Here is a 24651-nt window from a genome sequence, read left to right as displayed (position 1 = left end):
TCTTCATCCGCTTTTATCCGAGATTAAATCCTTGCTGCGTTCTTGAAAACATAGGCGCAATCTGTGTACAATCAAAAGGTATTTATTAAATTCCTCCTCAACTTACGCTTTCGAAAGGAGGCCATGACAATCATCGTTTTAAGGTAAAATGTCTTTGTTTTTTGTTAATATAGAAAGTATTCTGCGGATTGCGTCATGTTACCAACTGACAACCACTACAATGTAGACAGGATACACAGGATTCAGAGATTTATATGACATAATCCAGGTTCGCAATTTTTAAGTTTTCTCCTTTCCAGGTACTGACCCTGCAGGATTCTCCCTTCCCAATGGCTGGAGGGGGGATGAGGATGAGGAGGGGAGGAGATAGCGACCACGAAACCTTCAAGGTAACTATAGACATTCACTTATTTGGCCCCATGGACACATTGTAAGGAATAGACCACTGATGGTTTTTTTTTTCCATGGTTTGTTTGGTCATTGTCAAGTTATGAAGAAAAATTAGAATTTAGGAATGAACCTTTTTCATAATTTTACTATTTAGTAAATATTTGGATGTTTATTCAGACATAGCTTATTTTGTATTTATTTATTGTTTGAATGTTCCGTACACTATTCTTTTTTATGGAAAGTTACATCCTGAACTCATTCAAGGACTTTAGGTCAATATCCATATACCGATCTGCCGGATGGCAAGAGTGTCGCCTGACTCGCATTGTACGAACCCATTTTCGTATTGTTGATGCCGTTGAGATAGCAACCGGGTTTTCCATTATTTCAGCAAATGGACATTACTTAAGTAAACAAAGTAAATATGCCATTCTGCTGTGAAGTAGAACTTTGAGAGTATGTCCACACGACAGATAAGGTAGAAGTTTTTACGCGGTGGGACTAGGGAGTGTTCTCTGGTGTTGCGGATGTGGACGGTGGTGGTTGCTTGTCTGTACTCGACCATTTGTTCGCTGAGCGCCAAACCAGGCAAAAACGTCTAATGAGAAACCACCTTATTTTTAACAAGCTTACACCCAAGGTTAAATGCAATTTAATCAAGGTTTATGGATTCTATAGACCTTGATTTTGATAATCTCACAGAATACGCCACAAACCAAAACTCAAAATGATAAGTACATGGGCAGTTAACTAACTACAGATAAATGAAGACAAGATAAGAGAGAGAGAGAGAGAGAAAAGCAAGGTAGCCTGTACGTCCTTTCCGTTCTTTCTTTCACACGTGACATTGACCCCTTCCTGTGACACGAACTTCCTCTCGTAACTTGTAGCAGACAGTCGTGCAGAACTTCTCGGCCCTCTTCACGATTGGGTTGATAAGAAAAGTTGCCTGTTGCACTTTTTACGAAGTTTTGAAGCAGTTCACAAGTTTCGTTGCCTTTGAAATGTGAAAATGTTATGACGGGAACGTCTGAGTTAGATAACCACAATTAAAGATACGTTTTAGTTAATTTAATGCTTATAGTGTGTGGAAATGAGATTAATAAATTTCAATGTTTTTCAACAAAGTCCGTTAGTTCTAATGCACTCCGCAGTTTTGTGTTCCGAGTATTGAGTTTAAAAAAAATATTAAGTAAAAGTGTTGGTCGTAGTTATAAAAAGTTGCATGGGGGGGATACTGTTTAAAATCCTACATTCGATACGTTGCTGCGTCGCTTCGGCCCCTAGCTGCAGCTACTATAATTCCTTTTGCTGTACCTTCGTTCATATTATCTCTTTAAGCGCCTCAGCGGCGTGGTTGGTATGGTATTAGCGTCCCACCTCGGTGGTCGCGGGTTCGATTCTCGACCATACCATTGAGGAGTGAGAGATGTGTATTTCTGGTGATAGAAGTTCACTCTCGACGTGGTTCGGAAGTCACGTAAAGCCGTTGGTCCCGTTGCTGAATAACCACTGGTTTCATGCAACGTAAAAGCACCATACAAACAAACAAACAAACATATTATCTCTTTCATCTTGCTGTCCACCTTCTAACAATTGTTTCATAGTGCAAGTGCGAGGTCTTCCTCCCGTTACCCCTTTCAAACCTTGTACTGTCAATCTCCGTTTCAGCGATAATGGCCTTAGTTGCCCCAGTGCTTGGCATAATGCCAAAAAAATGTTTATTTATAATAAGGCATCATCTGATATTAGTAGCAACGATTACGTGATTTGACTGGAGTCATCTGTCAAAAGCATGTTTTGACATCATAGCTAAAGTGATGTAATGCGTATTTATGAATGGCCTGAATAATAAATGAAGCTAGTATTTGACAATGTTTGAGATAGTGACCGAGTGAATATTAATTAGGTATCGCATTATTGCTGTACAGGCGTGAGTGAACTGACAAGAATGTTATTGAAAGTAATTGTGTATGATGAGAGCTCTGATATAGGATACTCGACGACATTAAGTCGATTGATAGAGGCTGCTATTTGAATATCTCTTATTTTGGTTACTTATGTGCTAATGGAAGGTATTTGTATGTACAGATTAACAAAGCAAGCTGTTTGATGATAAGTCTTTTGGTAATTCAGCTGCCTAAAGATGAGTCTCTTAATGAAAACAAGCTGTTAGACCATGAATCAGTTGATAAAGAAAGTTCCCTGAATGCGAGTGAGTCGATCAAACGATTTACTTTATAAAACGTACATAAAATTTGTGTGAATTGATAACATGTGCTATTTCATGAATAGTGAGTGAATTGATAAAGATAGCCATTGATTGGCACGAGTGATTATTTTGCCTTTTTTTTTAAATATTGTGACCGAAAAGAATAACTGCTCATGATAATATAGCGTGGGTTATTAGTTCTCCCACTGCATGCGGAAAAAATCGTCAGATTTTGTAGGAAATTTTAAAAAACTCTCTCTCTCTCTCTCTCTCTCTCTCTCTCTCTCTCTCTCTCTCTCGTGTCCGCTAATTTACAAATACGGCTTCAGTGTTGCTCTTGATTGCAGGACTTTTTTTTTTTTTATACATACCAAGAAACAAAATTTGTTGGGAGGGCTTGATCGATGTGGTGGTAAATAATCATTAACCGTAACAAATAACGCTGTGCAATGTGAGGACCTATATGTTGGTTCAAAATTAAAACGAGAGGAAGACACAAAAAACACCAACAAAACAGCAGGACATCTGTCGTAGTTGAGGAACTTGGGCCTTTCAAGAGACCTGCCATCACCACCTCGATTAAGAGATTGTTCCCACAATTTGCGAATGGCGACTACGTTGCACCAAGACTAACGAGAGCTCTTGGTGGTCTTGGTTGCACCCGATCGAATCGAGACGAAGAGGGAGGCGACAAGGAGCGGTTGAGGAATGAATGGAAAGGAAAAGCAGAGGCGCCTCGTAGGTTGCATTGCCATTGCATGTAGGAGGTAGAGAGAGAGCGAGAAAATTCCTCTTATAACTTGACTTTTCAAGGCAATGTTTAAACGATACTCCAAAAAGCAACGCGTTGAGTGTTCATGACCTTTGCAGGATATTCATGGACTAGTTTCGCTGATATCTTCATTGTCTGTTTCTCTTTGTCCCTGTATACACCTCCTCAAGATCTGGGTGGAGCCTGAATCCAGGTAATGGCCTTCCTCCTTGTATCTCTTTTTAGAATCTATTAATGCTCAGTTTCCTGTTCTTTACACTAGGACTAACACTTGCGGTGTACGTTCGTATATACTAACGCACATTTTATGTATTTATAGAGCCACTATTTATTTCTATGCATCGGTAAGAATAAAGCATTGACCGCCTCAGAATCACGCAACTGAGAACCTTGTTTGTAGCATAAATAGCATAATCAGAAGAGGGATTATGAGACTAGCAGAAAATTGATACTAGTGAAGAAAGGCAACTGAGGATACAACGGAAGAAGTATATTGCGCAGATGGTAGGTGAGCGAACAAAAGATGATATTCTCTCTCTCTCTCTCTCTCTCTCTCTCTCAATAGAGGGAAATAACGCAAACTGTCGCTAGGCTTGCCAACTACCTGATCTAGAAATCCGGGAGATCGCGCAAACAGACACGCATCAGAAAATGCGTTTTTATTTACGCATACCAACTTCCTTAAAGCTGCTGCTGTTTCTCTTGTTTGTATGCTTCTAGTTAGTGTACTTCGACTTAAAATCATGTGATCACCTATTAATTAATTAAGGTGGTACTATATATATATATATATATATATATATATATATATATATATATATATATATATATAGTATCTATGTGAATAATTATTCGAGCTATAAATCTCCTTTAATATCTCATTCGCTCTGTGTGGTAAAGCAACATGCCATACAGGAAGAAAGTAAATAAAGCTGACAATTAAAACAAATGGAAATTCCATTTTACTTGAAACAATATTTTCCTAAAATTCCGCTTCGGGATGACGGGAAAGTATGCTACAGGAATACTGGGAATCCCGGCGAATCCGGGAGGGTTGGCGACCTTCTGTCCATATTTCTACACTATTAGATTGAACTCCACCAAAGTATTGTAACGAGAGGGAGGAGAGACGGCGAATGACCTTCAGTTCTGAATGGTAAACTGACAGAGAGAGAGAGAGAGACTTAATTTCACAGTACGCGAGATTATCAGTCGCTACGTGTTCGAGTCGGTGGCCGTTTTGCCCGAGGGAGGACTCTGGCGTAAACTAGGAAAACGGGGTTTGATGCATCGTTCGTCGTAGACGTAGAGGGAGGTTTTGGATTCCGAGGAAGGAAGCCTCAGTTGTGAGGCTGCTGCCAGTACTATCACAGTTAGAAGTACCGGTACTGTCATTAATACGAGTAGCACAGCCACTGGTCCTCGTAATTGCAGGGTTGGCATGCCATTTTAGAACTGGTTGTTTTTCCTCTTATGATGTAGTGTCAGTTTCGGAAGTTGCAAAGCTTTCCTAGAATTTAGGAGTACTACTTTTCATTACTGTATTCCACTGATATCTAATGGCGAGCATAATGCGTCGTTTTCAGGAATGAATGCTCGGAATAGGTCATCAATCAGAATGAAGCTGAAACCGTTATACGCCTAATGAGACAAGATTTAAAGCACATTACCTGAACCTCACGAGTCTTAATGAACGACTTGCAAAGTGTTGGGCCCCGAACGCAGTTTAAACTCTGGGGTGCGAAATTCCTGTTGCAAAATCAAGCCCGAATTGCATTTTCACCCCCATCGGTCATGAACATTTTTTGCTATTTTTATTCCAAATGTGAACGACCTCAATATATGACTCGTCGATTTTACCAGGTTGGTCAATCCATAAATTTAGGAACCGTTAGGCTAGAGAGAGAGAGAGAGAGACCCTCCATTCTTCGTTGGATGCAGCAGACGTCACTTTCTGTTGCGGTATGACTGCGAATCGTTCCTTTATTTTCGTTTATGGCTTTAACATTACCGTCTAGTTTCGTACGTGAAGAGTCATTACCGCAAGCATCCAAGGCATAACATTGGAAGTACGTGATAAATAATATAGAACGATGATACGAGCCAAAATCTTCTATATTATTATCCATCGCCAGACCTATTACCAGATAAACGACAAGACAAAAGCTGCTTCCATGACGAGAACGTGAGCAAAGCTAGCAACAAACATGGCCAGGTGTGTGACGCCCGGCATGTAGATGAGGCTGGCGGAGATTTCAACTCCTCAGTAATGAGCCGTCACTTGTCCGCAGTGATGCGAGGTGTTTACTAGTTTATTTGGTTTTTTACGTGCGAATCCAAGCTGGTACGCCATTCTGAGGCTACAGCATTTTAAATAAAACGTCACGCAAATTCGTACTCGCCTTAAGAATGACGCCTTCTATTCGTATGCAGGTTTATTTATGGATTTTATTTTTTTTACGCCATTACCTTCCAAATGGTCTCGTCTTGCGCAAAAGGTGCCATTTACCATTTATTGTTTTAAATTATGTTTTATTGTTTTTCATAGCTATGTTAAAGTGCTAAACGCTGTGCATATCATTATATTAATTCTATTCATTTGTTGTGCTGTATCTGTTAGGAAATATCGTCCTGCTAACTAATCAGTGCGCGCAAACTTCAATAGGAGAGAGAGAGAGAATGTTTGTTATTGAAAAAAATAAAGAATTACACCGACGGACTATGAGAAAATCATCCAAAGACGAATTTGTTCGGAGGGCATTTTACTTAGACCTTCTATGGAAATGGCTCATTCATGCTACCCATATTTACGCATTTCGTAATATGCTGGCCCTCCTTTGTTGAGATGGCGAAAGGAAGTCGGTAATTATGAAGTCACAAGCTATTATATACACACACACACACATATATATATATATATATATGATTTAATAGAAATGTACTCCACATTTATACTTTTAAAAGCTTACCCAATTTGCAAGTTAACACTGTCGATTAGTCATTTTAATTTTTCGATTCCCTGTCAGCCAGTATGTCGGTCAAATTTATATACGTTTAAGTTTATTTGTGTCATTTCAGGTTTGCTTTTCTGTAAGAGAGACTGAAGGATAAGCCTACCATTTTACACACGCACGCACGCACACACACACACACACACACACACACACACACACATATATATATATATATATATATATATATATATATATATATATATATATATATATAATATAAAAGGCTCGTTCTCCAGTCGCCGTATATACATACATATACATACATATGTTTGCATGTGTAATTTCACATAGACAATTGAAGGTGATACTTTTGTTTTGAGTAATATATCAATTCGATGGGTTTTTTTCCCCAAGAAGCGCAATTTGTTAATTTGATAGAAGAAAATTGTTCACAATTTGGTGACCTTTATAAATGTCTAGAAAAAATAAGTATTATTCAAAACCATATCACTCCCATTGCAGATTGCAAGAGTCAACAAATGCATTACATTATTCTACAGTTAACAGAAATTGAAGTTAATTACCATTACCATATCACGAGTTCCGTCTCCGACAATACCTGTAACTGATAATTATCATGTAACCTCAACATTCCATTGACAACAAAAGGCGAGACTGCGCAAGTATACCGCCTTTATTTATTTATTTTTTTATTTTTTATTACAGGGGCTCCTTGCTGGTTACATGTTTTCCTTAGGCCGTGTGACACGACAGTGTATTATTAAAGCCCATTACAGTAATTTGTTGCATCAGCCTACTTTTCCAAAGCGTTTCCCAAGATCCAAAGAGGCCGGAATGTCTCGCATGGCCGCCGCTTGCGCCGTCATTACTCTCGGCAAAGTAATGTCAAGAAAGAGGGAAGGAGTAGTGTACCTAAATGCCAGTGTCACCATTCTGGCTAAAAAGGAATTCGAACTCATTCGTTTGTTTGTTTGTTTCTATAGTGGTTTAACGTTGCATGGAACCATCGGTTATTCAGCAACGGGACCAACGGCTTTAAGTGACTTCCCAACCACGTCGAGAGTGAACGTCTATCACCAGAAATACGTACGCATCTCTGACCCCTCAATGGAATGCCAGAGAATCGAACTCCCAGCCAGAACCATATGTCGGTTTCTGCCAGAACTAATGGGTTGTTAGTATAGGTTGTGGAGAGGGGCCATCTATGGCCCGCTGCTAGAACTAATGATTTATCTATTGTCTGCAGCTTTCATAAAATTCAATCTTTGCAACTGTCATACCATAGGATTCTTAATTCTTCCGTGGGCCAACATAAAAGGAATTGTAGCTGCACTGCTATTTGCTATGGACATTGTTGCTATCATCATTTTTGCTGCTTGCCTCGGGACCGATATCAGCGATAGTGTTTTAATTTAGATTCTGTTGTGCAGTCATCTTGCATCTTTCGCTCGAATTTCAGCTTTAGATCCGTACAGTTTTCTTTACCATCAATGCTTGGAGTTGGAGAGACTGCGATAGAATTTCACAGTGGTTCTTTGTATTCCTAACCACACTGGTTTTGTAACTCAGTCTTGCGTCGTTCTATTTACAACGAGGTGAAGTCATTTGGAAAATACACAGTTTTTTTATTATTATTCTTTCGTCAGGAAATGCCTTTAAGACAACCTCCAAGGTCATGCCATTCTTCCTTTCAAGCCCCTGCAGACATTCGGTAATTACTTTGAAGGCTTCCCAAGGCATTTTTGTGCATTTCATGAGTGGGGTTCCTGTAAATATTGTGGATCCGGTTTTTAGTGGAATGATTTACTTTAGTTTTAGCGGAAATACGATTCGTTGGTGTTAGTCTTTCCGATGTTTCGTCACAATTTTTTTGGTGGGGGCCGGGGTACGGGGATGAGTTTAGTCGATTTGTTTCCCAGTTGTTAAGACCAGGACATTTGTCCATTCATAACGACAGCAGCTTTTTTCATAGATGTTCCTTGTTGATGTTTATATTGAAAATTTTGTCACGGTATAATAGGCTGTCGATTATTTCCTTTATATACTATGTTGACACTATTGTGAACGGAATAATTTCAAAATTATTGCTAATGGAATAAGCCCGATGTAATTTAATGTAGTACAAATAACATCAAATGAAGGATATGACTCGCTTTAGGTGAAATTATTATTTCGCTATGAAAGCTGAAGTCCAAAACATGAGAAAAATCTGTTAGAAAATAAATGATCTTCCTGTTTTTCAACTTTTCGATCAATTACTGCTTGGATGGTGAGGAATTCATTCACTACATTCAGAAGAAAATTTGTTAGGGCTAGTTCAGCATGTTAACCGAGAAGCTGAAACATAACTTCGACCTTTCGCAATAATCCACAACAAACAGCTTAGTTACAGCTAAAGAAATACGTGGAATTGGTTGAATAAGCGAGAGAGAGAGATAGATCAAGCTCGATTACAATAACAAAACGCACGAACGTAAAAATCCAACAAGGAAACGGGCCTGATTTTTTTGCATGACTAAATAAAGAAGGGAAATGACAAAGAAATAATATATTGAGCGACATGCAAAATGATCCAGAGTGGCCATAACAACATGCATTGCAACATTATTCCATTCAGTGAGACCTCTGATAAGCTGACAAACTTCCTTTTCCTGTCCATGACTGGCACTGTTGAAAAACTTTGATCCATTGCCTTACCACCCTGCTCTAGAATGTGTCACCGCACATACACAGTACTTTGAAAATGGGTTATTCATTCCCGTGGTTAGTACTAAACATTGCGGAATACATTTGATTCCACAGGAGCTAGTACTGAACACCGCAAAACACATTTGACTCCACAGGGGCTAGTACTAAACACTGCAAAGACACATTTGACTCCACAGGGTCTAGTACTAAACACTGCAAAGACACATTTGATTCCACAGGGCTAGTACTGAACACTGCGAAACACATTTGATTTCACAGGGGTCTAATACTGGAACACTGCAAAGACACATTTGATTCCACAGGGGCTAGTACTAAACACTGCAAAGACACATTTGACTCCACAGGGGCTAGTACTAAACGCTGCAAAACACATTTGATTTCACAGGGGCTAGTACTGAACACTGCAAAACACATTTTACTCCACAGGGGCTAGTACTAAACACTGCAAAACACATTTGATTCCACAGGGGATAGTACCAAACGCTGCAAAACACATTTGATTCCACAGGGACTAGTACTAAACACGGCGAAACAAGCGTAGATGAATCACTGTTTCACCGTGTTCAGTACTTGCCCTCGGGGTTCAAATGTTCCCAAGAGATTTGGTCATTTCACATATTCCCGAGGGATTTTACATAGTCCCTGTAATATATACAACTGCAGGGGCTGACGGCTGCAATACAAAGTGAATATGTTGTGCTTGGAAAATTAAATTGTCGCTCTTGTAAAGTTTCCTGCACTCGCGCTGCCGAACCTATCCAGCGCTGGATGAGTCAATTCTACAGATGATGTGTAATACTAAAGCATAAAGGAGTGCTAACAGTCACCTGTAAGCTGGCCCCTCACCCAGTTGACAAAATTAGTGACTCGTCAGTTTTTTATAGCAATTTTGCTAGTTTACTGGTAAAAGCTTAGTCGAACTTACCTCTGATTATAAGCAAATCATGCGAGGTTTCGATCATATATATATATAATATATATATATATATATATATATATATATATATATATGTATGTATATATATATATATATATACTATATATATATATATATATATATATTATATATATCTATATATATATATATATATATATATATATATATATATATATATATATATATATATATACTATGAGTGTATTCACATATATATGCATACATATATACATATATAATACACACACATATAGGGAACAAATTTACAATGGTTGGCAGCTTCTTATTAATCATATTGCAATATAAAAAAAATGTAGTTATCATAGAAGAGACCCGACAATGACGAGAAAAAAAAAATCATGGGTCTAAACCTCAAATTTATGGTGTGTCTTCGACAGCCTTTGTGAAGAGCTGCAAACCAGATGCAGCGACACGAAGCCATTGGTGGTGATTAAAGTTTTTTTTTTTTTTTTTTTTATGGGGTGTTCGTTTTCCCCAAAACTGGACCTTTTCTTCTATAACTGTCATTGCATTGCATAGATAGGTATATGCAAGATGAAATACTTGAAAATATTATTTTAGTCATATTAAGAAGAAAAATTGAGTCTGCGGTCTACGCTATTCAAAGTACTGGGTTTGGTTGACAGAATTTTACCTATAATGTTGAAATGTTTTATTGTTTGATTCATTTATCAAGTTAACGATAACACGCATACTACTTTGTTATATACTTTGACTTAACAAAAAAGAATAATTATTTATTACTTTGTAAGTACAGTTCAATGAAAAGGATAGTCACCAAAAATATGGATTCCCAAAAATTTGGGGAACGACCCCCCGATCCCTGATGTCAGTAAACAGACAATTAAGTATAATGAAAATATGTTTTTGAATTTAAAACTAAAGTCATTTGTTAAATGACTGTTTTAAATATCTCAGAATTATTCAGACTTGCTGTCGTTCACAATTTATGTCGCGACTAATGTCGGTATCTCACTGGCCATGAAATCAGTGAGACTGTGCCCAAATTTATGGCTCTACTTTATTCTTAGGCAAATGGTTTCATTTGAAGCTACAGTCTGAAGTCTCAGGGGGCCTGGAGAAAAGGCAATGTGTACGAGTAGGCAATCATTCCTTGTCCTTCCTGCATTTTAGTTTGTATGTTTTCCTTCATGCATCCGATAAGAGGATGTTTATAATACGCGCAATCCTACCGAAATTTAATAACACTGTTCCTCAGTGGCATGGTGTTGGCGTGCCACCTCGTTGGCCGCGAGTTAGATCCTCGGGCGTTCCATTGAGGGGTGAGAGATGTGTATTTCTGGTGATAGAAGTTCACTCTCGACGTGGTTGGGAAGTCACGTAAAGCCGTTGGTCCCGTTGCTGAATAACCACTGGTTCCATGCAACGTAAAAACACCATGCATACAAACAAACAAATAACACCGTTAGAAGGATGTCCGACATGAAAAATGAACTAAAAAGAACTACGCATCCTTTGATTTTTTCTTTTTTATTGAAAATTAAGGTTTAGACATCATGATAGGGCGAATGCCAGTTAAAGGTAAATTTTATCGTTAAAAAGGTAAAAGTGAATAGATTGTCATTTTTAGTGCGTCTGCATCAATTAAACTGTGTATTTACAGTATTTGATATGATACCTGCAATCATTAGCCTAGCCATTAAAAATCTAAAGCATATTAGTGTATTAACACTTTGCAACTGTTCATTTAGTTTTCTCTTAAATATTCAATGTTCACCAAGTCGGTTTAGCACTTCTGGGATTCCTCCTCTCTCCTTTCTCCATTTGCTCTCTTTTCGTTCCTGTATTTCTCCCGTTTCCCTGACGCTGCAATCTTCATGAGCGCAGCTTCCAGGCCCGTATCGAGGGGGTTCGGGGGGTCCCCCCCAAATTTCTGGAAGTCCCTATTATCTGTGACTATCCTTTTCATTGAACTGTACTTACAAAGTAATAAATAATTGTTGTTTTTTGTTCAGTCAGATCATATAACATAACAAATAAAGTAAACATAATAAATGAACATAACGTAATAAATGAATCAGTCAATAAAACTGAAGAAATAATCTTGAATTTGAGTGCAAACTTTCAACATTATAGGTATAATTCTGTCAACCAAAGTCACTAATTTGAATAACATCTAATCGGGTAGAAGGGCATAGACCGCATACCCAATTTTTCTTAATATAACTAAAATAACATTTTCAAGTATTTCATCTTGTATACACCTATATATGCAATGACATTTATAGAGAAGAAAAGGTCCAGTTTTGGGAAAAACAACTCTCCCTTTTAAAAACTAGGTACGGGCCTGGCTTCCTACTGTCCTAACAACCTTCGCAGCAAGATAGGAAAGTTTTCTCTTAACATTGGGCAGAGGCCACCGTGCCCCCTCTCCTGTTTAGACGCGTGCCTGACACGTGGTTGACTTCTCTTTACTTGTCCTAGTTTTGCTTAGCTGTTTATTCTGCTCGCCTGAAGGAGAATCATTTTCTTGTATCTTATATCAGATATTTAGACTTAAGTTCTTCTGAGGTATATAGGAGGAGTTCTTTTTTTACCATTTATAGTAAAACTACCCGTTCTCTCTGTCTCTCTCTCTCAAGCCTCCAGAAACGCCATTCTCTTGATAGAATTCTACGTAAACACATCGACGCCTCTGATGGCGGGAGGATGTACTAACTAGTGACGCGCGCATTCGTCGTCTAACAGGTACCTATACTTTTAACTTCACTTTCACATCAATCCACCAGAGGCGTTTTCTTCCGCATCGCCAGCAAGCGGCCAGGCCGACTACATCAAAGCGGCCATGATGGGTGAACTTGGGCTTTCTTGGACTATCTGGGATTTCCGTGTATCCTTTCTTATAAGGTCTTTAGTGTTGAGAAAGGCTCGCTCTCTCTCTCTCTCTCTCTCTCTCTCTCTCTCTCTCTCTCTCTCTCTCTCTCTCTCTCTTCTTTTCTTTTCTTTTCCACAGCTCCTGTTGTCAGTCCATTGTGAATCAAATACGTCAATAAGAGAACAGTTCTGTTTATCCAGTGATTGGTTGACATAAATTTTAGAGACAGGGAACCAGTTTACATTTAAAGTCTAGAGCTGTAAAGTCAATCAAAAATAATAAATGCAAAGGCTAATTAGGAAATCGGTACTGGTCACCACCTTGAAAAACATATAACATTCTTGAATAACAAGCATACTAAGTATAAGTGTCAGATACGGCATGACAACGATCGTTAGAGGTGATTAGTTGACAAATCTACTTGCTGTAAGCACCGCCATCAGTAGTGACTGTCATTTACTTATGTCACCTGGCAGAGCAGAGGATCACCTTGAGCCCCGAGCAACCCCCTTGAAAGTTCGAGAAATATATACGTATATAATATACATGTCAAACATAGATATAACCTACATTTGCGTCTTCCACTTCATGTATGTATGTATGTATGTATAATATATGTATATATATATATATATATATATATATATATATATATATATATATATATATATGTGTGTGTGTGTGTGTGTGTGTGTGTGTGTGTATGGGGGGGGGGGGGGAGGTAACGGGGCGGGCAAATATATGCGATGATTTTGCCAATCCCCCTCGAAGAATGTAATACCTCGATTTCTTGACAGTCCAGTTCCTGTGGTGGATGAGACAGTGTGCGCACTTGCTTAGACGTATATAAATACGTGTAGAGGAAAGTAAAGACAACGCCAAGAAAGGCTGCACTGTATACGTAGTTTGAAAGGTTTAAATCGAATTAGAAAGAGAGAGAGAAAAAAAACGCGAGTGAAAGGGAGTCCACTTCAGACTAAAGGAGATTTTGTTTAAACTAAATTCCTTGATATCTCGCAAAAGCAGTACGTACGCAACAATGTCGATGACAGTTGTGTATTGCTACTCACGACTGTGGGTGGAAATGGATGGACGTCATTGGCTGCTGTCAAATTCAGGGATTGAGAGAGAGAGAGAGAGAAACCACATTCACCTTTAACAAGCTAAACTACTCCACCACTCCGCACCCTGTCCATAGAAGTACCCCTCCAATACTCATGGGGAACACCTCCCAAGATTAAACCGGAGGCCTTCGCGTCGACGATCACCTGCCCTAGCCAATTCCCGAGGCCATTCCAAAAGGGCAGATTTCTTTTGCAGATATTTTACCTGGCACTTGTCAGTGTAACCAAGAATTATCGATTACCACCGGTCTGTATTTAACGCTCTCTGTAGCCTGCTACCAGCAAGATAATGCGTTGAGTATTTAGAACTTAATTTGCCTGGCAACAGAAATACCGTTATTTCACAGACATAAAATCACCCTCAGTTATTGTGAAATGAAATTTCTTTTTATAATCGTTCTTGATATTAGTAATAGTAGCTCTAAAATCTATTAGCAAAATTATGCATGAGAAAGTTTTTGTTTTAATGGCATATTCTGAACCAGCTAATCTATCATATGTGATCTCTATAGTCTTTATGGCGTCTTTCCTTTTAAGGTTTGTCTCCGAATCATTTAGAAGATAATTGGTTATTAGTATTTAAAAAAGCACGGCGGTCAGAATTGTAAACATGACATTTACAGTAAGTAAGAGGGTTCAAGTGAAATGACACAATCTCTAGGTAATTATATGAGAGTCATCACTTGGACTCCGAACCTGGCATCGCGTCTCAGGGACGCCGCTTTCAGTGACGAACGGATCCTTCAGGGCATCTATCTATCCACTGGGTACCACCAGAAGGACTCCAAAGAAGGCAAGGACGATTGCCCGAAAAGAAAGAACAATGCCACGTGAGGTCTGTCCATTCACCTTTTCACTTTCTCCTTTGGTCCGCATTATACTCATTGCATTGGGTGAAGTACAAACCATTCCCTTCGGAGATTTTCCTAGAGGTTAGGTCATATCTGGGTCGTGGCTCTAACAGCTTTTGGCGCTGGTGGTTTTTGTTGACCGACAGCCAGGGTCATTTTGCTGCACGTGTTCAGTGATGTTTATTCATTAATTTCATGTCTCTCTCTCATATAGCGCCTCAGTGGCGTGGTCGGTATGGTCTTGGCGTGCCATCTCGGTGGCCGCGAGTTCGATTCTCGGTCATTTAATTGAGGAGTGAGAGATGTGTATTTCTGGTGATAGAAGTTCACTCTTGACGTGGTTCGGAAGTCACGTAAAGCCGTTGGTCCCGTTGCTGAATAACCACTGGTTCCAGGCAACGTAAAAACACCATACAAACAAACAAACAAACAAACAAACAAACATGGGAACGGAAGTAAATTTAGCAGTTGATCAGCCGGTGACCAGAACATCATTCGGAGGCTCCCCGGTTACAGTGTCACGTGTCAAGGACGGCAATTTCCATCACTATAGCCTGGAATCTCTCGGTCCGGTTATTAGATTTTTGGGTGTGTGAACGGAAATATGCCTTCGTACGTTTTAGTCACAAAATCGGTAAAGTGCTACTGCTCGGGTGGAGAGACTATCTTTCATACCTTTGTACAAAGCGAAAGTGCCAGTAGGTGTTTGGGACGCACTAGGGAATCGAAATCCCCTCTGCGGGAAGTAGAAAGTGTTGAACTTTGAAAACCGTACTAACTTTTACCAGTTTTACCGTTATTGTTTAGTGGTTTCGATGCCTTTGTTTTATCTGTAATTTTTACATGTTTTGAAATGTGATTTTATTACAGTTTTGTTTATTATTAATGTGAGGTATTTGTTCTTTGGCAGAATGTTTCAATGGACCCATGATTATTTTGGGGGAAGATATGCTCCTTTATAAACGGGTATTTAAAATGTGCTTCGGGGTAATGCTTAATGGGGTTAATAATTGTACACACACACTGTATATATATATATATATATATATATATATATATATATATGTGTGTGTGCGTGTGTGTGTGTGTGTGTGTGTGTGTGTGTGTGTGTGTGTGTGTGGGTGTTTGTGTATCTGAATATATATATACACACACACACACACACATACATTATATATATATATATATATATATATATATATACACGAGTATATATATATAATAAAAGGAGCCCATAAAACTCCGGAATATAGAGCGTTTTTATGGGCTCCTTTTTATTTAGATCGGAGTTCTGTTTAAACAACATATTTACCAGTCACACACACACACACACACACACACACAACACAGACACACCACACATTATATCTTATATTATATATAGATATATATAGAGTATAGTAATATATATATCTATATATACTATTATGTATATCCTCAAGCTTTTCCAAGCAATTTTATGTATGTGGTAATGCTAGGAAGTTTATTTGAAGTTTTTTGGGTCGGCCATGACAACAGGAACGGCTTTCTGTTCACCAAGATCAGTACTATTTGTTTATTTTGTTTAACCGCCTGCCTTCACAAGGACCTTCGCGCACGCGGCTGTAGCTACGTAACTGTGGCTCATTAACCTATAGTTTTCAAAAGAGAAAAGATTTCAGTTGCGTTTTGTAAAGTTATTGTTGATAAATACACAATTTCCTTTAACTGAATGATCACAACTAAAACGTAATGAGAAGACGATATGCGAGAGTGATGAAGCTGCCGTTTTAATACAATGAAAAAAAAAACATCTTTCTCTGTTAAGCTGAGGCTTTCAGAATGAGTCGCTTAAATCTGAAAGAAGTTGCTCCTCTCTAGGGATATCTGGCGGACTGACATTTTTTTTCACTGGGATCGTGTTCTTTGTGTCATGGCAAAAATGAATCTGCGATGAGCAGCGATTTATTCAAGTGTCCCCGAAGAAGATTCGTGAACTGAATCGTTCATGATTTTATCTCTCTCTCTCTCTCTCTCTCTCTCTTTAGTCTTGTTTTTATAACATTCAATTAAGATGCTTGCGGTAAAATTATTTAGATGGATTAGAAGATAATTTAGTAAATCAATATATTAAACAGCAGCCGATTCTCGACTCTGCAGAGGAATATCTTACTATACTATAACGGGCGTTATGTCTGTCCGTCCGTCTGTCATTCAATCACGGCCAAACGGCTGGTCCGATGGGCATGAAACTTGGCAGGGTTATGGTGGGGACCCCTAAGATGGTTTTTAATGGGGTTTCACCCTACCTCCTCCCCCTTCCGAAGGTGTGAGAAGGGATATCCTGAAACGAGGCTGGTTCTGCCCGTAGACTTGGCTACTTTACGAATTTATCATACATAATTTAAAAAAACACTAGCGAGTCACTTATATGAAGCAGCAGATGAATATGCTTTTTGGAAGGATTGGTTAAATTGCTAGTGCAAATAATTCCCACTCAAATATAAACCAAATGCAAGCTTTCCTCATGACGAAACGCCCACTGACATTGTTGTTGCTGCCATACCGGCCTGGAAGGGAAAGGGGGTGAGGGTAGGGACCGGGGAAGGGCGGGTGGGGGGGGGGGGCGCCTTGTGGGGGTGGGCGGGGGCGGTGATAACATACGCATTTGGAATCGAATCCAAATCTAACCGGTCAATACCATTCTCATCCATTTACCTCGGCAGAGTGAGAGCGCAAAATGTTGTTTACAATGCGATATCACTGTTCTCAGCGTCACTGCACTGCTTTTGCTTATTAATTTTGTAATTCATAATGTTTAGCTATGATTAAATGCACGGATAACCTATAGCATAAATGCGTCAAGGAGAGAGAGAGAGAGAGAGAGAGAGATATATCTTAAAGGCCTTCCAAATCTCCCGCCAACGGACTTAGCAGTTTTGCACTTCAGGCAGCGGGAGAAATTTGCATTTCTGACCGATTAGTGCAAAACGCCATTATTAGTAGAAGAAATAGCAACAAAATGGTATTGGTAGTGACAGTTTACGCTCGGTTTTGCTCAAGGATTTTGCCATAACAGAATTTTACAACAAAAAAACCACTCATTTGACGGTATTTTCAGTTCGACTGCCTGGGGCTGAATGAGCAAACTAAGCAATCATGGATAGTGATTAAGCTTAGTCAGAATGACATTAGTCTCGGAGAAAAAGAGAGAAGAAGAAAAAGGGCGTGGCTTTAAATCAGTACGGAATATCAGTTGACGTGTTGAGAAACTATACTCTGTTTTTTTCCACCTGTCCATCCGCCTGTGGTGTTTGCGTATGGTAACACTGCGTCCCGGGCTTTAGATAGTTACATTCAGCTTACATTCAACAATAATAACAATATCCTATTTCGAATATTAACGGTGTAATTCGCATACAGTAATTTATTAAAACACTTTTCAGTTGCAAATGTACACCCAGATATCCTTTTATTTACCTAAAACTTACACATAGCGTAACTATTTAAAGCCCGGGACGCAGTGTTACCATACAAAAACACCACAGGCGGATGGACAGATGGAAAAAAACAGAGTATAGTCTTGTGAGGTAGCACACTGGAATAGACTTGCCGCTAATGGATGAACGTGCTGAGATAAAAATGCCTCAATTATTTACCAAACTAAGATCCACTAAAATCAACGAGGTTGGATGAGAGCGATGACCTAAACCTTTCGGACCATTATTATCGGCATTGCCTAGCATTGAAGTTTGACGTAAGTGGAGGATTGTGATTGCTGGTTCACTTTCTTATGGAATGAGGAAGTGACTGCGAAGCTAAAATGGCTGCGATGTTTGCTTTCGTTTCTGTTTTTGTTTATCATATCGGATGTCCCTGTTAATGTTTGAAACGTCACCTTCATACGTAACTTCGGATTGGTAACCAATCGTAGATGAACATTCTCTTTATTGGGCTCCTTAAAAAAAAGAAAAAAAAAAGGAAAAGTAAAAGTAGCGCCCTTCTTCAGCCAGATACCACATATGAACAGCAATAGCCAGTAGTACAGTTATCATCATATCACCGACGGATTTCAAAGAGTATCTTCAGTATGGGGAAAATTCTTTTGTAAAATGTAATAACTGTATCGGTGCAGTATTCCGAGAACTCGGTGGACTGGCCAGTTCTTTTAATTACCACGAGCAGGCTTTGAAATAAAAAAAAAAATCCTTTTTTCCAAACGATTCACCTGTTCGGTGTCAACCCTACATTACAACCATTGTTGGAAAAAGGGGAAGATGTGCTCTTGTTATTTCCGTTAAGACTAAAACTATCTGATAATGCCGTCATTACCGGGCACGGAATTCGACGACGGCCACCATCTCTGTGACGTCATTAAAGCCACTGTTCCCACCACCCGAGACAGAAACCTGTTTTCGCGCGATGGAAAAGAAAAAAAAAAAAAAAAAAATTAAAATACACCATCAGAAGTCCCAAACAACAAATCCAACTTAACGGGGTTCAACCTTCAGCGGCAACAGAGAGACCACAATCCAGGGAATCCCCATCTCTCTCTCTCTCTCTCTTTCTTTCCATTACGACTTCTCTCGACCTGGACTCGCCCTACCGGTTCCAGTTGGAAACTTGCCAAGAGTATGGTCGCCTTCACGTAGGTCGAGTTTCCAGTAGGTAGCCAAAACACGATGGTTATTAGGAGACTCGCCTCACCAAACAACAGAGCAGAGTTCGATTCCCAAGCGAGCCGAAGCCGAAACGCTCTAATTAAGCATTGTCTACTGCTCTCTCTACACAGGCCATACAATCAATATTGTACCAGCAGCATTTGGTATAAATACTAAAAAATGTGAAGCTACTTAAAATGAAGCCGGTCTCGCAAGAGTGGAAGGACGTGGGATGTAGAATTTAGGTCAAAGGCCAAGCTCTGGGTTCTATGAGGTCATTCAGCGCTGAAAATGAAATTGGCAGTTAAAAGGTTTCAAAAGTGTAACTAGAGGAAAACCTCAAAGCAGTTGCACAATGAATCAGTTATTTAGGAGAGGGTAGAAAATGAGATGGAAGAGAGACTATGAACGGAGGTACAGTAAGAGGAATGTCGGGGGTTGCAGCTAGGGGCAAAAAGGACGCTGCAAAGAACCGTATGACCCCTTTCACACTATGCGATTTTTTTCCGCACTAGAGGCGGTCTCCGCGCCGCAGGTACTGCTGACGACACCGCTCATTTGCGCGGTCGCCGCCTACAGAGATCAATTACTTTTAAATCTTGATGTCTTTTGTTCCAACAATTTTTTTTTTTTTTTTTTTTTTTTTTTGTGATTTCATCCTAGCATCTCTTATATTTTTCCATTTGAAACACGGCATACTTCTCTCTAAGCAAATGTAATTAAGTAACGACTTTTATACTCTCCTTACTTTTATCCTATAAAACCGGTTTCGTTTTAACTAAGGAAATGAGAAGCTCTATATCAATATTTAGATCCATATCCATATAACTGATATATTTTCAAAATGAAAAGCAGTGACCTACTAATGCTCACCGCTTGTAAAGGCGGAAAAAAACCGCTTGGTGTGAAGACGCGCATTGACCCATGATGGCCAGCTACAACCGCCAACGGGAGCGGCACCGCTTCCAGCCAATGGAACAAACCTGATGCAAAGCGCACCGCGACGGCAAAAAATCCGTGCCGCTATAGTGTGAAAGGCTCCATTAGGTTTATCAGTCGACTTGTAAGCGCGGTGCCGCTCCGCTGGCGGAGGCGGTTATAAATCGCATCGTGTGGAAGGGCCCTAAGTGATGCCCACAGTGCACCGCATGAGGTGCTTTAACTGCACTACTCCTCAAGAGATAAGAACTGTATTTATGATGCAAGAGGATACTGCAGATACGGAGAAAATTGCAGATTCAGACACAAAATGAATAATTATGATGAGAGAGATCAAATATTATGGAAAAGTTGGATTTTTTAATGTCAGAATTTCTGGAAATGAAGAAAAGAACAACATACCAGAACAGGAAAGAGACATGGGAAAATCCTTATTATTACCCATATTAAATGAAGGAGAAAACACGCAAACCATCATAGTGATGAATATGCAGGATTTAGTTACGAGTAACTCAAAAAGAAAAATAGAGTACTTAGAAGAACTAACCCAAATTGAAAAGAAAATAGATATAATGAATATAAGTGAAACCTGGTATTCCCAAGAGACTGGGAATGACGATCAAATAAAAGGGTTCCAAACTTATAGATCAGATAGAAAAAATAGTAATCAAGGGGGAACCGCAATATATATATATATATATATATATATATATATATATATATATATAATATATATATTATATATATATATATATTATATGTATGTACGTATATACATACATATTTATATATTCCAGTGCTCAAGAATTCTTCTAGAGTGCGGTTGCAAGCCCTAGCCCTATGCACTTCTTCATGCTGCTTTGCCTAACTATAATAAACAAACCACCAATTAGAGCTAAACTCACTATGGATTTCGACGGCATACTGATGAGGCGACCGCCATAGCCAATAGAAATGTATAGGTGTATAGTATATAAGGTATAATCATTAAGCTACAAATGTTTAATATTCAATGTACGCTACTTCGGGATGATCACGGAAAGGGATTATAAGTGATAAAAGGATCTGTATCGCCGGGTCTCGATCACTTGGCACAGTACTTCCAGTGACTTGAGTCGACGGTCAAACTACTTTTATACACGACGACACAAATTATCGCAAGGTTTAGCGAAAATTTATATATATGTATATATTGTCTATGTATGTTTATTTATATATATCCACTAAACGTCATATGTAAACCTCCTTGCAAAATACGAGATCTTCAGAGTCGGTAGAGCATGAACACTTGACGAAGCACCTGTTCATACAGTTTGCGAACATCATCATCATCAGTAGATGACACTGACGTGGTTCTCCTAACTCCTATACTTTATTCTAAAGTTCACATTTCACAACCAATTACGGGATGAGTCCATCACTCATTGTTCTATTTACCATAAGCCGCTCTCTCGTTGAAGGGATTTTAATAAGATACATATGATGGCTTGTCACTAATTTAGTAGATGGCATTGTTTTAATGTCAAATCATTCATCCCATAAATATTAATCCATTGATTTAGATATGGGATTCAACATGGGAGACGTTGGTTCGAATCCCATTGGTCAGGATATGGGTGTATTTATATACACATATATATAATATGTATATATACATACATACATACATATATATATATATATATATATATATATATATATATATATATATATACACCCATATCCTGACCAATGGGATATGGGTATATATATATATATATATATATATATATATATATACGTGTGTGTAATTCATACATTATATATAAATGAGTAAATATATGTATTATACTCATTTGTTTCTATAATGTATGTGTGTATCACACTGTGACTCAATTTATTACAAAGGGACGTCATCAAGAATATTGCCAATGAAAATTAGTGTTTGTTTTTGCATTCTTATCTCTTATTGTCAAAAGGAATGTCACTACTAGTTTTTGGAATCTGTTTTAATTTCCGTCATTGAGTTAACATCTTAACAATTCAGTTGGGGAATTTGTCGTTCTCTGCCCTAGCTCCCCAGTCGTTCATTTCACCATAATCATGAATTTTGCAAAGCCGAAATGCGTATCTTCAATGGCTTGAGCTCACGAAATACGTCACAATAATTGCAGATTCGATTCTCGGGCATTCCATTGAGGTGTGAGAGATGTGCATTTCTGGTGATAGAAGTTCACTCTCGACGTGGTTCGGAAGTCACGTAAAGCCGTTGGTCCCGTTGTTGAATAACCACTAGTTCCATGCAGCGTAATAACACCGTACTAACAAACAATAATTGCAGAGCGTTTGTTATCCTTCACCGTAATAAGTAAATTAGTTAGCAGAACTCTCTCTCTTATCGCAGCTGAACAGAAATATTTTCATAATGTAGTTTAGTACAAAAATGCATAAATAGCCGTACGCGAGTCACGAAAGTCTTATAATAACTCACCAATAATTTTCAAGCTCATCCTCGGTGTACGTATCTATGGTCCGCCGCTTCCAAGTGGCAATAAATTCAAATACCCACTAGGACTATCAGCGTAGTCCCTGGGCTCGCCATTCCTTGATTTTGACTGGCACCCAAACTCATATCATCATTTTCCTCGACTCCGGAACCCCGTGATTTCACTGGGATATCCAACCGCGAACTCCAGGAAGGATTTTGCTGGTAGCGTCACTTAAACATTCCAGGAAATCGTCATTCATTTACAGTTAGCGCTTGAAGGTGATGCAACTGTTTTTGATACATTTTTTTTGTTCCTAGTTACTTTTTTACCTGTTTGGGCGAAAGGACATAGGTGGCGTGCATGAGTGTGAACTGTCGTGAATTCGGGGGATTCGTAATATTTATGAAGAAGGTGGCGATGATAAACGTATTATATAGTATGTTACAAATGAAAATGATTAACTTAACTTCGTGAAATAATAATAATAATTTAATATATATTTCCCGAATACAGCCTTCGACGAAGAAGCATTGTGCTGTTTGAAATACAAACTCATATATGCCACAGCCCCTTGAATGATAGTCACCACCCTCTTATCTCTCTGGATAAGGTTTACCACTGGCTTTGTTCACTAGTGTTCATGAGCAATCGCAATAAAAGATGCCGGAAGCGCTTCGCATCGTCCAGTGTATACGTCATCGGAAACGCACCTTAGCGCTTCCGCTCCAAGAATCACTTTAAGCTAAATAACGAATTGGCAATCTTCGTTAAAAGTGAGTTAGTTTAAATTACAAGAGAAAAACAGTCTTGTAAGTGTTTTTTTTTTATTATTATTTCTTTTATCTCGGCCTCTCGTTAGTCTTTCTTCGGTATTTTATATCACTCACACGAAACTTCCTCAGTACAAAAAAACAAATGCCCCCTCGCCGCACTTGCGAAATGTCTTCGCCAGGCTTATCCTTGGTGGTACGAAGTGTGTGTTATGAGACCAAAGGGGATTATTACCCAACGTTACTATTCCAATAATTAAAGAAATGTGGGAGGGAAAAGTACCTAAGGATTGAAAGCGCTGTGTCAAGGTACTTTTGTAGCCCGGTTAATATGTACCATCTTCGGTTGAGTTCGTTTGTCAACGCAGCATTTATAATGAGCTGTTATATTTTTTAAATGGAGGATGATTTCTCGCTCGGTTTTCCCCAGATACTGTGACAGATTTTGATATCGGAAATTTTCACACCAGATGTATCTATAAGAACATTAAAAATGGTTTTGCTCTCGTAATCTTGGAGAACATTTGCATATATCGCGTTTTTTTTCTTCAAAACTTGATAGTTTAAAGATATAATTGGTATTGATACTATGAAGGATTCGTGCTGAGGGAGAGAGAGAGAGAGAGAGATTTAAAACAGATTTGTCTAGCGTGTCACAGGGTTAAAAGTTGAATGCATGTTACATTATTTTCTTCACGGTCTGCAGAGATCTGTGAGACAAGAGAGAGACGTCAAAGTGACCTCTCTGCACAGGGCGTCTAGACTTGAGTTTGAGCTCCAAGGTCGCGGGTGTTTCCTCCTAGAGAATCCGAACTACTTGGAAAAGAGTGAACGGGCCTCTCACGAAATTCTTGTAAACCTTGTGCTGTGCGGTAGGATATTACTTTTGTTTTTATTCCACCTCTGCTATATCATAGATGGCTGGCTGTGCCCCATCTGCGTAACGATGCCCTTCCATTTCTACCTTTAAGGCCCCTCCTACATCCTCCACCTTTTTGTTGACATTT

At 38.9% G+C, this 24651-nt stretch overlaps 1 protein-coding gene and 1 long non-coding RNA gene across 2 annotated transcripts in view; one reads left to right on the top strand and one right to left on the bottom strand.

Moving 5' to 3' along the window:
• LOC135219849 (uncharacterized) overlaps positions 1-24651 on the top strand; it is a 59700-nt gene that overhangs the window by 1723 nt on the left and 33326 nt on the right. The window contains exon 2 of the long non-coding RNA XR_010315517.1: positions 300-389. This is a non-coding gene — a long non-coding RNA (uncharacterized LOC135219849). The remainder of the gene's footprint in view (positions 1-299; positions 390-24651) is intronic.
• Positions 1-24651, bottom strand: part of LOC135219847 (sodium- and chloride-dependent glycine transporter 1-like) — a 56113-nt gene that overhangs the window by 20207 nt on the left and 11255 nt on the right. The window lies entirely within an intron of this gene.

Source organism: Macrobrachium nipponense, chromosome 1 (genome assembly GCF_015104395.2).
Source record: "Macrobrachium nipponense isolate FS-2020 chromosome 1, ASM1510439v2, whole genome shotgun sequence".
Taxonomy (NCBI): Eukaryota; Metazoa; Arthropoda; class Malacostraca; order Decapoda; family Palaemonidae; genus Macrobrachium; species Macrobrachium nipponense.
This window is presented reverse-complemented; position numbering and strand designations above follow the sequence as displayed.